We start from the raw sequence: 17,055 nt of genomic DNA on the forward strand, positions 1-17,055 counted from the left end.
ACTAATGATAAAATTGTTTAGATGAATATTCAGGATTGTCATTGTATAATAAGTAGTTATTAGTTATTACACTAAAGAAAAAAATTTTTTAAAAAAGAGTTGATGTGGTTATTGAAATATAGAAAGGGGCTGGCGCTGTGGCACAGCAGGTTGATGCCCTGGCCTGAAGAGCCAGCATCCCATATGGGTGCCAGTTTGAAACCCAGCTGCTCCACTTCTGATCCAGCTCTCTACTATGACCGGAGAAAGCAATAGAAGATGGCCCAAGTCCTTGGACCCCTGCACCCATACGGGAAGACCCAGAAGACGCTCCTGGCTCCTGGTTTCAGATTGGTGTAGCTCCAGCCATTGCAGCTAATTAAGGAGTGAACCATCAGGGGCCAGCACCACAGCTCACTAGGCTAATCCTCTGCCTACGGCACTGGCACCCCGGTTCTAGTCCCGGTCGGGGTGCTGGATTCTGTCCCGGTTGCTCCTCTTCCAGACCTGCTCTCTGCTGTGGCCCGGGAGTGCAGTGGAGGATGGCCCAAGTCCTTGGGCCCTGTACCTGCATGGGAGACCAGGAGAAGCGCCTGACTCCTGGCTTCGGATCGGCGCAGCACACCGGCCGTAGCGGCCATTTGGGGGATGAACCAACAGAAGGAAGACCTTTCTCTCAGTCTCTCTCTCTCTCACTGTCTAACTCTGCCTGTCCAAAAAAAAAAAAAAAAAAAGAGTGAACCATCGGATGGAAGACCTATCTCTCTCTCTGTCTCTCTTCTTTTTGTGTAACTCTTTCTCTCAAATAAATAAATCTTTAAAAAAAAGAAATATGGAGAAAAATGTCCTTTAATTACCTCCATAAAATGGCCTTAGTTTTTGTTATTATTTTATCTTGAATTTATATTACTCTGGAGCAAAAACTTTCAGAATACCTATCATATATATGCCAATTTTAAATGCATATTTTATATATTGAAATATAGAAAAAAGCAAAATATATATTTTATACAACAATATATTTTATACAACATGGAAAACCATTCCCTTAATATTATTCCAGTGGGGTAAATACTATAGAAAACAAAAAGAGATAGTTCATATGAATTGCAAGTTCAATTACATTTAGATTCACAAAAAGCATAACAATTTTGCTATTGCATTAGCCAAGAGGGCCCTGTGACTGGAAAATTGATCAAATGTTGGAAAGCAAAGAAGTTGCAATTTAAAAATAACATAAAAAGATGAGGCTGATTTCTGACTGCTTGTTTTGAGCAAATAAAATAGCATGTTGGTTTTTAAAATTATATATTGTACTTCTGGGTCTGTTTATAGTTTGTTCCATCACTTGGTCAATTCATTAATTGCAGATATCAGGCATCTATTTCAGTTCACATAAATGGTGTAGCACAATTACTGTTCTTAAATTGCTTATAATCTGGTTTGGGGGATAAAATGAATACATAATAGCAGATAATGTACAATAATAATTAAGTACTAAATTGCCTGATGCCTGCTGCTGTAAGAGTAAAGAGAAATAAAAATAAATGAAAGCTACATGGGTCATGGAGGGTTTCACAATAACAGCAGGGATTAAGCCAGGATATGACAGTATTGAGAACATAAAATTTTTGGCTATAAGATAAAGGAAATTACCCAGGATAACAAGCAACCTTAATGGTTTGGTGTAGGTGATGGATTTAGAAATAGGATAACTCAAGAAAATGTCTCAGAAACTGAAGTTCCAGATAAAATTTCAGGTCTGAAATCCACTACATGCTCTAGAGAGGCATCTTAAGTAGCTGGGTCAGGAGTCAGAAGCAAGGGCAAGCCAGGAGTTTTGACTAAACCTGAAGCGTATGTCAGGGTCAGCAGCAAATCAATAGCCAGGTCATCTGAATCAAACAAGAAAGAATTTTAAATGCCAAAGAGAAGAAAAGCAAAATGCTCTGTGCTGGACAACCAGGAAAAATATTTTACTAAATATCTCTATATATAGTATATGGGATACAAAAATATACATGTATTCATAAGGTGTTTCAAAAAGTTCATGGAAAATTAATTATGAGAAAAGTATACATAGATTTCAAAAACTTGTTTATCAAAAATATCTTTTATCTCTTAATTCAATTTTCCAACAACCTTTTGAAATACTCTAGAATATATACATACACACATTTATAATATGTATAAATATAAAATATAAATATATATCTAAAATATACAGATTAAAAAGTCTACACAAGGATTTCATTTTTTTATTTATTTGACAGATAGAGTTAGACAGTGAGAGAGACAGAGTGAAAGGTCTTCTTTCCATTGGCTCACCCCCCAAATGGCCGCTATGGCCAGAGCTATGCCGATCTGAAGCCAGGAGCCAGGTGCTTCCTCCTGGTCTCCCATGCGGGTGCAGGGCCCAAGCACTTGGGCCATCCTCCACTGCCTTTCTGGCCACAGCAGAGAGCTAGACCGGAAAAGGAGCAACCAGGACTAGAACCTGGCACCCATATGGGATGCTGGCACCGCAGGCAGAGGATTAACCAAGTAAGCCACAGCGCCGGCCCCAAGGATTACGTCTTTCTTAACAGTTCACTGAAATTTGTATGGACTACACTTGAACTGTGAGTACCAATATTTTATAACTTCAAGGAAAAATTAATAATTTAATTATGTAAACAAATCCAAAGATATGTATTCAAGAGATAAAATGATGTATATATGAGATCCATAAAAGTAAAAAATAAAATTCATAGGAGGGAAGGAAGAGATGATTCTTGCATGCTGTTTCCAAGAACTAAGTAGAATTCTATAACTGGGTTTATCAGACTAGATTGTATCAAGTGACCAGCATAAACCCAAATAAGCAGACCTTCTCAAGCAAAGTGATTCCATTATTGGAAAACTGCTGTGCAATTGAACATCTCATTAAAGAGAAATTTGGTTTCAAAGCAGGAATATAATTACCAGAAGAAGGCAAAGAAATAATATAGCACTGAAGAGCTGGGCAGAGGAAGCTAGAGCAAGGTCAGGAGTAGGAGTCCTGCAATAATGAGTAGGAGAAATACTGCTGTTGAACTGTTTAGTTTTCCCCTGATAGAAACAGTCTTCCAAGAAGGGGATAGGACCAAGCTCCAAGGGAGGAAATTGTGGCTACAAAAGTACTTTTTAAACTACAAAGCACTGTATACATATGATTGATTCTCATTGTAGTGGCAGTGGTGATGGTTATGACAATTTAGACTTAACTGACAGAAACAGGTTTTTAGAATTTGAAGGTGTGAGAATGCAAAAATAATAGAGCTATTAATTAAAAGAGTCTTGTTAGAATAAGGAGCCAGCTTTCTAGGATGAGTGATAAAAAGACAACTTTCTGATGTGCTGAGTTTGAGGTGATTACCAGGTTAAAATATAAAGCAGGTGATAAAGTAATTGGATATTTGACACTGGATTCTGGAAAACAGGACTGAGTTGGAGACAGAGACACAAGTAGCATTTAACTAAAGAGATCATAAGCTCACAATGGGTGATTACTCAAAACTTACATAACAGAGTAGAAGATTCAACATTGGGGCAATAATCAGGTTTAAGATTTGAGGGGGAGAAGAAGAATAGACAGATATGTAAATGGGTTGAAACATTAAACAAATGTTAACAATCACCTTCCTTTTGTCATTAGTGTCTAAGCAGAGAATAAGACAAATATCACAAAGTAATGTCAAAGAAAAATATTGATTACCCTGATTTGAACAGTGAACATTGACTAGATGTATTTTTATATGAAATGTCAGACTTTAGTCCATAAATATATACAATTATTGTTAATAAAAATTATAAATTCAAAATGTATTTAAAAATAAAGAGAAAAAACTTCTTGCCTTACCAAAGTTTACATCTGAAGGAGAGAGTAGGGTAACAAAAAATGGAAAAGGATTTCAAAAAGAACAAAAAGTCAATAACATCAGATGCTGTGGAGTGGTCAGTGATAAGTACTGAAGAGAGCAAAAGAATTTTGCTAGCTTATTTTAAATCACACAGTAAGTGCAAAGAACATGCATTACTTTTATAATCAGAAAGAAACAAACTGTTTTCATTTGGGATATAGAATGTATTTTCAAGAAAAGTTTAGTTAAAATAATCAAATTTAATATCAAGGAGAACAAGTGGTATTTGTCCCTTTGGGATTGGCCTATTTCACTCAGCATAATGTTTTCCAAATTCCTAACAGGGATCACTTTTCAGTTAAAATTTAAACACCTAAGAATAATTGTGTGTCAATTACAGAGTTCAACCAATGGTACTAGAACAAAAAAAAAAATACCAAAATGGATAAAGTATTACAAATACCACATGTTCTCCTTGATAGGTGACAACTAACTGAGCACCAAAAAGGAAACCTTTTTCAGTGAAATGAACACTATGAGAAATGGTGACTTGATCAGCCCTCACCCTGACTGTTGATGAGCAACTTAATATGTTATCCCTCTTAGTATTTTTTTTGTTTGTTCTACTTAATACTTTTGGTTGAATACTGTAATCAATACACAATACTTCTTAAGTGCTGAAACTTAACTGAAAAGTGATCACTGTTAAATATAAGAGTGGGAATAAGAGAGGGAAGAGATGTGCAATTCAGGACATGCTCAAGCTGACTTATCTCAAACGGCAGAGTTAGAAACATACTAGGGGATTCCAATTCAATCCCATCAAGGTGGCATGTACCAATGCCATTTCACTAGTCCCAGTGATCAATTTCTGCTCACAATTGATCATAATGATAGGACTAAGAACCAAAGGGATCACATAAACAAGAATAGTGTCTGCAAATACTAGCTGATAGAATAAAAAAGGGAGAGAATGGTCCAACATGGGAAGTGAGATACACAGCAGACCCATAGAATGGCAGATGTCCTAAACAGCACTCTGGCCTCAGAATCAGCCCTTAAGGCATGTGGATCCGGCTGAAAAGCCCATGAGAGTATTTCAGGCATGGAAAGCAAAGACACTCTGGGGGAAAAAAAAAAAAAACCCTAAATGAAAGATCTCCGTGAGTGAGATCCCAATGGAAAGAACGGGTCATCAAAGAAGGAGAGGTACCTTTCTCTGAAGGGAGGAGACAACTTCCACTTTGACCATGGCCTTGTCTAAATATGATCAGAGTCAGTGAACTCAGGGGGCTTCCATAGCCTTGGCAGCTTATGACAAGAGCCTAGGGTGATTACTGAGGCCATAAACAAGAGTGTCAATTTGTTAAGTCAACAACAGGAGTCACTGTGCACTTACTCCTCATGTAGGATCTCTGTCCTTAGTGTGCTGTACATTGAGATTTAATGCTATAACTAGTACTCAAACAGTATTTTTCACTTTATGTTTCTGTGTGGGAGCAAACTGTTGAAATCTTTACTTAATGTATGCTAAATTGATCTGTATATAAAGAGAATTGAAAATGAATCTTGATGTGAATGGAAGGGGAGAGGGAGTGGGAAAGGGGAGGGTTGCGGGTGGGAGGGACGTTATGGGGGGGAAGCCATTGTAATCCATAAGCTGTACTTTGGAAATTTATATTCTTTAAATAAAAGTTTAAAAAAAATCAAATTTAATAATCACATGATTTAGAAGTAAGCTACCAGTAAAATCATAATTAGTTATAAGGAAATTCCTTGGCAAACTTCATCTTTGCACATCACTTTAATTCTTCAAATACTAATTAACCAGATTCATACACTGCTTGTTCCTTATAACCATTGAAACACTCTTATTTTTACAGGCCTTGTCCAAAAGTTCTTTATTTTGCTGGCCCTTTTAGCCAATACTCAACAAATATATTGAGAAATACATTTATCATGTTAGCAAAATTAATGATGATAGCAGTAAACTGGAAAATTTCCATTTTTATATGTGATCTTGTCATCATTAAGTGTATAAGCCTCAGTGTATTATAATACTTAGCTTAAGGAAAAAAATTGACAAAATGTTTACTGATATGTATTTCTGGATTGCAGATACTTTTCTTGCTCTTTGTATTTGTTATACTAATCAGATCATCTCTTTTATGAAATCATGAAATGATGACAAGTTTGATCGTTCTGTTTCAAATTCATGTTTTCAGTCTCCTTGAAGTTCAAGAATATTTTCCATTTTTAGTTGATCTTTAAAATTTTGTTTATATTATTTCAATGTCATATACAATATTTCATTTGCATTTCTATATTTTAATTCATTTATATAATTGAAATAATATACTTGTTATTTATGCTAATTGATAATCTTATTATAGTGTAAGAGATAAAAGGAATGCTTCAGTTGAAACACCAAGAATCAGTAGATAATTAGATAAATCTCTCCAAAGGGGATCCGCCTGTGGCTCCAGCACCCTGGGTTCTAGTCCCGGTTGGGGCACCGGATTCTGTCCTGGTTGCTCCTGTTCCAGTACAGCTCTCTGCTGTGGCCCAGGAGTGCAGTGGAGGATGGCCCAAGTGCTTGGGCCCTGCACCCGCGTGGGAGACCAGGTGGAAGCACCTGGCTCCTGGCTTCGGATCGGCGCAGCGCACCTGCTGTAGCGGCCATTTTGGGGGTGAGCCAACAGAAAGAAGACCTTTCTCCCTCTCTCTCTCTCTCTCACTGTCTAACTCTAAAAAAAAAAAAAAAACAAAAACAAAAACAAAAAAAAAAACTTAGTAATGTGACAAACTCCTCACCCATTAAAAGGTAACAAGTTAGAAACAGTAGCCACATTTTGGAGTAGATTTTTTCAAAGAGCTACAATATACAACTTGTATCTTCTTATTCCCTTAAAATGGGAGAGCAGTATGAACATCTGCCACTCCCTAAACCCAATTGAAGGGAGAAACATAAAGTCTGTCTGGCTACTATTAATGGCTAATTGTCACTTTGAATAATATGCACTCCCAGAATTTATCAGAGTAATGAGTGTGTGTGTGTGTGTGTGTGTTTCCTGTGAATCACATATGAGTTATATATGGGATCAAGAGAAAGGAATGATAATGAATGAATGTGCAATATAGGGTCATGTTAGGTCCTTTCTAAGAGGCTGCTAGAGATCAATGAGAAGATTTCAGCAGAGAATCTATCACTCTAATTGAATACTTAAGAAGTAAAGAGAAATAAGTAGAAAGGCAGAAGAGAGTGTAGGGGAGAGACTCTCCAGGAGAGAATGAGTAAACTCTCAATTTCTTGATAATACTAGAGATTGACATTAGTTTGCCAATAGTAGCAGTGAAGTAAGAACTTCCTGGTTTCATCCCCATTAGTTCTCATTCCCTATGTTTCAAATCTGGAAGAATTTGCAACTAGAGTTGGGAATATGATGGACTATTTGGAGTAAGGAAAAGAAAGTTCAAGATGTGTAGTGGATTATGGGTGGTGTAGCCCCCATTTACAATGGGTCTGAGGAAGAGAAGAGGGGGGAAAAGTCTTATGGCCATCCAATTTCAAAGTTTTTACTAATATATGAGACTGGAAATTCTAATTATTTATCAAAAGACTTGAGTTAACTTAGAGTGACCAGAAAAGTTTGGGAAACCTATGAGTTTTCATTCCAGAACCAAAAAGCAATTAACTCACTAAAACGAAAAGTGAAGGTGGAAGACAGAAAGAGTTATATTATGAAAAGAACCTCACAAGTAGTGATCATTCAATGTAACAGTTACAAGTCTTACAAATGAACATATTTTTATAACCATAAATGAGTTGGTAACCTTTATATTTTATGAACGCAGTAGCTGACTGATGATATTATAAGAATATTTTTAGAAATTTATTAATTTTACTTATTGATCAGATGTTTTCACAGAACAGCTCTTCCATGTGTCATGATAACCTGGTCAAAGGTCACTGTTACTAATTAGCCTTGAATGCAATACAAAATGAATGTTCAAAAATTGTACATTCCAGTTTTTGAGTGCTATACTTTTTTCAACCAATATGCAGTACTATATCTTATACATGAATATATGTATATATGTATTTATATATAAATCACAGCACAAGAAGGAAAAAGAAACCACATTTATTTGCATTTGCTTCAGCCTCTAGTTGGTAAGGATTCCCTTTTAAATGTTAGAAATATAAGATTTAGTGTTATTATCAAATATTTAAGCAACTTTTCAAAGTTGATTTTATAGTAAAATGAGTGAGAATTGGGTTCATATTCAAGTCCATGATTTACTACCTCTTCAAAAGAGGATGCTAATTTTGAATGAAACATAAATGTCTTCATAAATGATATTGATTAATTCCCATAAATGTCAAATGTACTTAAGAAAACCAACAGGAAATCATATACATTTATGATCCAGTTTATCTGAAATACAAACTTGGTAATGTCATTTTCCTAAAAATATATCATTTGAGTGATGGTTAGCTACTATTTGTTCAACCTGATCTCATCAGAATCAAATGAGATAGTTCTAATCAATCTGTTACATCTGTGGCTACATGTTCTAGGAAAAAATCATAATAGTCATAAAAAAGCAACATAAATTGTGGTTTTAGAGTTACTCTAAAAATCTATTAAATACTTACATTAGATTTACTTGCTACAGGCAGACATAGCAATTTTGTGCTGTCTCACAACCTATCCTGGCTAATTGGTCACTTACGAAAGGTCACATCTCACAGCAGCCACACCTCAACATTTGTATTGTTTCTCATGTCTGTGAAACATTTTATCTCACCCCTGTTTCCAGTGAATTATTTCACTTTATTCAGTATCGATAATCTGGGTATCTACAATACCACACATCCAGTCCCTCAAAACTCAATTGCAGTATACAATAAGCCTTTAATTTAATAAGTGTTTACCTTTATAAAGCATGAGGATTATTCACTACACACCCATAAAATACTAGTCAGAAAATGATTATGAGAAAAAAAAACACTCTCACAGTTATGAATAAAGAGGATTTGAAAGTGTGAGGTAGGATGTCAGGTATTCAAAAGACAGTGATAACAGCAGTGGTGCAGAGAATGATAATTTAAAGTAGGACTATAACAAAATGTATTTTATTTGGGTTCAAAGTAACACGTGGTTCCCTATTTCTGGCTTTTCAGTCTTTAAAATAGAAATGATTTTATCAGTATTAAGTTTTATAAGCATTAGGTTATATTCACAAAACTCATCTAATGCTCATCCTTTTAACATCTTAAAGAAGAATTCAGCTTGTGTATCAAATCAATAAGTGTTCAAAATATGTTATTCAATGCTTGTTTCTTATGCAGTGCTAACAAGAAGAGAATTTTCTAAGTTAGTATAAATATTTCTCCTACGTTCATAGGTATTTATTTTTATGACAGTCATTGAAATCATATTGTAGTATTTTGTTGTAATAGAAACCGTACTAAGAGTACGGTAGATAGAGATCAGTGACTGCTTTTATATTTGCTAAGACATATAATGGAAATAATGACAATATGGAAGAAATGTGCCTAGAAAATAACAGACATCCACTTATTAGCCTCTTCTGAAATTTGCAGACATATCAAAAGACAACAATCACACTGTAAGAAAATATTTGAATACAGAAAACCAATAAAGGACTTACATCCATAATATGTGAAAAACCTTTACTAACCAATGAAAAAATGTTTTTTTTAAAAAAAGCATGTAACTTTGATATGCATTTCATAGAGGAAGATATCTAAATAATCAAAAAACCACATGCAAAATTTTTCAGCCTCGTTGGTAATCAAGACATTAAAGTGATGAAACATCATTACACACCTTATTAGATGGCTAACATTAAAGGAATGAAATTATCAAATGTTAGGAATGTTGTAAAACAACTTAAGCTCTCATGATTTGCTAGTGGAAGCATAAATATATATCCTAACTTTTGAAAACTGTCATTATCTACTAATATTGAAAATATAAATACTGTATGGCTCAGCAATAGTTTCATTCCTATATATGAAAAACGCATATGGACATCAAAAGACATATTCAAGAATGTTCACAGTAACATTATTCATGATAGCTCCTAGCTACATATTATCCCCATGTCCATCACTAATGGAATTCATAACGAAGCACATCAGTAATTAAAATAAGTAAACTACAGCTAAATTCAAAAACATTGGCAAATGCACAAACAGAATATGGAAGAAGAAATGCCTCCTGAATAATTTTGACAACATATAAAACATTGGCATGAGAAGACAAGCCAGAGATTCTTTGAAGGAGAAGGGGGAATACTGACTGGGAGTAAACACAGAAGGAATGAGGGTGCTGAAGCAGCATTCACATAAAAGCTTTTGTTTGTTATTCAAGGAGTTGTGCATTTATGTGCCTGTGTTTTAAAACTAGGGAACAATGGTAGCTTATAATAAAAAAAATGAGACACATCTCAATATTCTTACATTATAACACAATTGGGAGTTAAAGGAGTAACAGTCAGCCAACAAAAAACATCTCATCGAAGAGGTCTGCAGCCGGCAATATGTGAAGCACTGGAAACATGTGCCTGTGAGACAAAGGTGCCCATGATACCAGAGATGATGCAAAAACTTTAAAGAGTACCCTGATACCAAGGTACAGAAAACCCAAGTGCTAACTCTGAAAAAATAGCAAGACAAGTAGGTGACCTACAAAATTGCAGTTCATTAAGAACAAGGGCATAAGCTATTAAAGAAACATCTTGGGGCAGGTGCTGTGGTGTAGCAGGTAGAGCTGCAGCCTGTGAGGCCAACCTCCCATATGGGCCTTGGTTCATGTCCTGGCTGCTCCACTTATGATCCAACTCCATGCTAACGGCCTGTGAAAAGCAGTGGAGGATGACCCAAGTGCTTGGGTATCTGCTACCCATATGGGAGACCCAGATGAAGCTCTTGGATCCTGGCTTTGGCTTGGCTCAGTGCTGGCCATTTTGGCCATCTGGAGAATGAACCAGTGGATAGAAGATCTCTCCCTCCTTCTCCCTCTGTAACTGATTTTCAAACAAATAAGTAAATCTTTAAGAAAAAAAAAAAGCAGCATCTAGATAGTTTTCTGAAAGGTGAGGGTAGACTGAGACTATTTTTTTCTTTTTTGTGAAAAAAGCAATAGAGACGAGATGTTTGCAGACCAGGGACATGATACAGTTGGTGTGGAAATCAGTGAACTCAGGACATAGGAATTTTATGAAGCACAACCTTTCTTACTAAAAAGAACCAGCAGTATGGTCACTTGAATTAACAACAATGGTTAAGGCAGAATAATGACTAAAATGGCTTAAATGTTGTGATGCAGAAATAATTGATGACTTTTAAAACATACCTTGTTTTGAAAGGTAATTTGCAGAAATAAATTTGTTCCTGTTTTGTCTAGCAGAGATATGGAATATTTAAGGAGGAATAATTAAAATTGAAAATATTTAATATATTTCTCATATTCAAGACATTTGATTTTAGAATTTTAAACAGTTGATACATATCTGTACATTTTACTTGGGATAAAAACTTCCAATTGTTTTGTCTTGTATTTAAATATTATCTATTTTGTATAGACATTAAAGATAATTTCTGGAAAAGAAAAGGACCAATCACTGAAATTTCTGGAGCCAAAATATGTAAGAGTTCTGTGTGGAATACTTCATTGCACTACTGCAGCATTTTTGTCTTCCCAGAGCAAATATTGGCAACTTTGACAAGATTAGGATAGAGGAGCATTGGTGGCTAATAATCCTGGAGACAGAAAACACTATGCAAAACTAGTGTTGTCCCTTCTGAGATGAGGGCTTCACTACCTCTTGACCACTCTTTCCTAGTGATCAAAATGGTGATGCAGGCTCACTGTTTTACATTCCTGATGCTGAAAATTTGGTTGACACAAAATGCAATATACATTGTCTTGAAAAGGTTGATGTTTTTGAAGAGTGATATTAAAGTTGGAGAATCAATTATGCTTTTGAGAAGTTAAATCTACTTACAGAAAAGTAACATAGACATAAATAAAATCAAGTTACATCAGTATGGATTAAGTTTTAGAGCAATTTAAAATTATGCTAAGATCTGAAAATATAATGGGTGAAATTTTTAAAAAATTCATAAGTCAAGGATTTTTATTCAAAAATGCACATAACATTTTAGAAGAAAATGCCTACTAAAATGTCAAATTAGCTCCTCTAGGGAGGATAATATGACTGAGGACAACATATTATACTCATGTGTGTCTTACAGCTTGCAAGAATTTTTTTATAGTCACCAGGTATTTCTCTTATAATTAAAACAAGAAAATGCAATTGCATATAACAGAGAAATATAATAGAAAAATTGACATTCTTTGTGAAATATAAATCCATTAAACAACTGTAATACTTCAAACAGAGTTCAAGATTGTCAAAAAATTATACAAAAGATTAGCTTTCACTATAAATCTTCATTGCATATTCAAATACTTGCATATTTTTGGTGTATTTTTTCTATATCTAATTTTACATGAAACAGAAAATTCTGATGAAAATATTAATACATTTTTTAAAAATAGCTCTTTGAAGTCACATTTTCTACATTTTTTAATTTCTGTTGAAGTATTTGTACAAGTTACTAATATTGGAAAATTTTTGTATAGTTCCAGAATTATACTAATTTACACAGTGTCTTTGTGTATCATATTTTAAACAAGCATTTAATACAGTCTCTTTTTTGTTTATTCTACTGCTTACAGGTCAGCTAATGATAATTGGTATTATCCTATCAGCTTTCCTTTTATATTGTTGGCTGGGAGGCTGAGGAAAAAAAATCAACATTAAAGTGTTCTGAATTTCCCTGATTCCCTCACATTTTCACCAATTTCAAGTTTATGCTTCAACTTGCATTTTTAAGAGCTCATTCCTGTTCTCAGTTGAAAGCATACTTTGAAATTATAGAGGGTCAATAAGGTTTGATGTTAAAAATAATTGCAAAATTTTAGAAGCCTTCTGATGATCACTTCTGTAAGTGAACTACTGAATGAGTATTTATTAAATGCAATAGCAAAAGTAGGTTTAACGCACTTGACGGTATTAAGAGCTTTGCCTAAAGTCAGAACATCACCACCACTTTTAACACTCAGCTGAAAGCTGGATCTGTCTTTGGACTCAGTCATTGCAATCTGTGACATAAGCATAATCTCTTTGGGCTATAATAAAGACCCACTCTTTAACGTGAATTCAGTGCTAGCATAGTCAGGCTCCTAATAACACTGAATTATATGATTGGGTCATATAACAAAATACGACTCTGCTGATGTCTTTGTGTGCAACAAAACTTTTGAAGAGTGACAAAATTGAAACATTTCCTCAAAAGTCTTTTTTGTAAATTGATGCTTTCTGCAGAGATTTGGACCCAAATTAATCCATGTCTTCACAGATCCAAACTTGAATCTACCACCTAAAATTTCCAGATCCCCAGCAGAGAAAACTGAGGCTTCTTTGAATTTCCTTCTATCCTATCTCTGACAGCTGAATTCTTAAAAATTTGTAGGAATTCCTTTGTAAAATTTTATTTATGATCCTTCCTAGTAAAATTAATATTTAAGTGGCCAGAAATTTTTCTTTGACGCTTTCAGCATAGAAATCCCATATATCCTCTCTATGTAGAATATCAAGAAACAAATCAAGTGGGGTGGTGTTTAAGACATAGTTGCAGTCTCAGAATGTGACTACTTGATTATCAAGACAACTGAACTGTCCATGGAACACAGATAAAGACAGATTAGTTCTTAAGGAAAAATATTTTAAGTAAAATCTAGGAAGTTCTACTACTTAGAGATCACTAGGGTGGCAGACATTTGTCCCTGAAAAAAAAAAAACACAGATCTTAGTTCTAAATGTCAATAAAGATACTCAGATGGTGAGGGAGGAAAGGAAGTAGTTGGCATCCAAAAATAGTGGCTGACACATTAGAGAGAGAATCTGGGCCACCTGACCTGTTTCCAAGTCTCAGCAAATGAAGAGGCAGAAGCTTCTTCGGATCAATGGCTCTTGATCCTACTTGGATGTTAAATCACCTGAGGTACATTTTAGGAAAACACCCAGGATTAACTAAAGAAGTCTTTGAGGGTGGGACCCAGAACCAGTAATTTTTAAGAGCTCCTCAAAGTATTTTAATATGCAACATGGTTTGACAAAGTTTCCAATGACTACTTGTCAAATTTTAACAAGTATACAAGTTACCTAAGAATACTGTTAGTATACAGACTCTGATTCAAGATTCTGCATTTTCACCACGCTCAAATGTGATGCCAATATTTCTGGTTCATGGGCCACACTTTGAGTAGCTAAGTTTCTTGACCTTAGCTGCACAGTAGAATCAACTGAGGGTACTTTTGTAAAAACACCCATGCATAGAGCTTGAGTATCACTGTTTTTAGAACTCTTGAGCACAGTCAATATTGATAACCACTATCATAGAAAAACTGACATAATGCATCCAGCTATGGGGAAAAAAAGAAGACAGAGCAGAGGGAAGAAGCAAATGGTGATATATATATATATATATATCTTATTTTAATTTGTTTATTAATACTTCTGAGATTATATGAATATATTTTTCAAATGTTAGATGATGAAACTACCATTAAATCTTAATCCATTCCTGGAATCTAAGAGGGAGTTTTGACTAACTATAAGCAGATGGAGCTTGAAAGAAATAAGTCTACCCAGTTGTCTCTTCATTACACTCCCAACCCTACCTCAAAAAATGTAAAACACCAGAAGTTGTGGGAGCCATTTGGCCCATCCTCTAATGTTGGCTCACTGACTCAGTGACAACCACTCTTCTAACATATGAGTACAGGACATCCAGACAACTTTTCTTTTCACTTTCCCTACCAGCAAACATCTACTCCTGGTAGAAGCAGGAGGGTACTTCAAAAGGTTTGTGGAAAATGGAATTTAAAAATGAGTTTATTTTGTGGTAAAACAACTTTGAAATCCATGCATTCAAATGATCCTCAAACATGTTCACAGAAACTTTTTTCATAATATGGATTTCATGGATTGAAAATATTTTTACACAAAATAAACATCTTTTAATTCCATTTTCCACTAACATTTTTAAGTATCTTTGTATGCAGCATTTAGAGAAGTTTAATGCCTGTAACTAAACAAAGGAGCATACCAGTAGCAGCTTCTCAAAGCAATCTTTGCACATAGCTGGAATGATATAACATGAATACACTTATGTCTAGTTTAAAAAGAAAAAAATAGGATTTTATAAATATACTACAATAGGATGACCATAGCTCTGTAAATTACCTACTTCAGCACAAAAAGAAAATGCCAATAAAAACCTAGGGATCCTCAATAGGATCTAAAAACTTTGACTATCCATCAGAAAAGCAAAAAGATATTAGTAAAGGACAGAAATAAATGTAAGAAAATAGGAGATAAGAAAGAAATTCAAGAAAATGCAAAAATCAACATTAACAGATAGTTAAATGATAATATGAGAGACTGCCTTTCAAACCACAGAAGAACATCAGAAATCCAATATGCAGATAACTCATATGATTAATATTCATGAAGAGGACAACAAAGCAAATGGAACAGAACTGCCTATAACAGGACAATACTCCCCAAGTAAAAAAAAATATATGAGTTTGTGTAGACTGAGAATGTTTTTTAACACACCTTCCATTAGCCTTATCCTATGAACTTTTTTCTTAATTATGGGACAGAGAAAATTATCCAAACATATTCAGGCTTAAAAGACATAGCCTAGGGGCCAGCGCCATGGCTCATTTGGTTAATCCTCTGCCTGTGGTGCCAGCATCCCATGTGGGCACCAGGTTCTAGCCCCAGTTACTCCTCTTCCAGTCCAGTTCTCTGCTGTGGCCTGGGAGGGCAGTAGAGGATGGCCCAACTGCTTGGGCCCCGGCACCCACATGGGAGACCAGGAAGAAGCACCTGGCTCCTGGCTTCGGATCGGCACAGTGCCAGCCGAAGCAACCATTTGGGGAGTGAACCAATGAAAGGAAGACCTTTCTCTCTGTCTTTCTCACTGTCTATAACTCTATCTGTCAAATTAAAAAGAAAAAAAGACATAGCCTAAAAAAATGAAAAAAAAAATCAAAGACCATACACCTCTTTGCAACACTTAGTGAAGATACACAATAAACCAATATTTTAGCATATTTAATGTAAAATTCTTATACCAAATTTTACATGCAATTAACTTATTTCATCTCTGAACTGCCAAAAGAGGAATGTAGTTTTGAGGGTGGTTGAGTATCTGTTTAAAAAAGATTATCATATTTAAAAGCGATGAGGAAAATCCAACTGACAAGGTCAATTCAACCATAAATTGTGTAAGTCTTCTTAAATGGTAAGAGCAAATAAATAAACATAATGGGGAAAAACTCTCTTTTCTGTAAATATAATAAGGGATATAGTGGCAGATGGGGGCATACAGGTCAATATGTTTAATAAGATGGAAATTTTTTCTAATAATGTATTTCCCTCTAAACTAGAAAGCAAGGTAATATACTGAATAATGATGATGGAGAACTGTGAAGAAGGTTGAAAAATAAGTATTTCAAAAACCAAAATAAATGCAAGAAAATTGGGAGGAAGTGTTGAAGGTTTGCTTGAGACATGAACTTATAATGGTTACAATTAAACCTGTTAAATCACTATTTTTAACCCAATATGTTGGTTTAGGGAAGCCAGGAAAAGTAGGTATATGGGAGAACCTTAACATTAAGTATGGTTTTAAAAGAGCAGGCAAAGGTATACATAAAACTAAAACAGGGCATTTAAGGCATTTAGCATACTAGCAAAAGTATTACTAAAGTTACAGGCTATTAAATCTGAATAAGATAAGGGGAAAATGACATAACTAGGGACAACAAGATTAGAGAGGTTAAGCAGTTGGACAAACAGGCAAGAAGGAGAGAAGCTATAGTGAGAGAGCAAGGTGACTGAATTAGTGCCTTCAAAGATGGAGGAGCCATGGGTGAGGAAGTGAGCTAAGTGCAGTGACAGAGAAGGTCACTGGTAATGAGAAGTTTAAGGCATTGAAAGCCAGGTTCCAGGCTATGTCATATACATGGACTCTCATGGCATTCAGGAATGGGCAATAACTACAATAATCCACTTTTGG

The 17,055-nt window shown here is 35.0% G+C and overlaps 1 protein-coding gene across 13 annotated transcripts in view; it reads right to left on the reverse strand.

Moving 5' to 3' along the window:
- Positions 1–17,055, reverse strand: part of SLC4A10 (solute carrier family 4 member 10) — a 329,775-nt gene that overhangs the window by 150,223 nt on the left and 162,497 nt on the right.

Source organism: Oryctolagus cuniculus, chromosome 3 (assembly GCF_051225735.1).
Source record: "Oryctolagus cuniculus isolate XC-2025 breed Fujian yellow rabbit chromosome 3, ASM5122573v1, whole genome shotgun sequence".
Classification (NCBI taxonomy): domain Eukaryota; kingdom Metazoa; phylum Chordata; class Mammalia; order Lagomorpha; family Leporidae; genus Oryctolagus; species Oryctolagus cuniculus.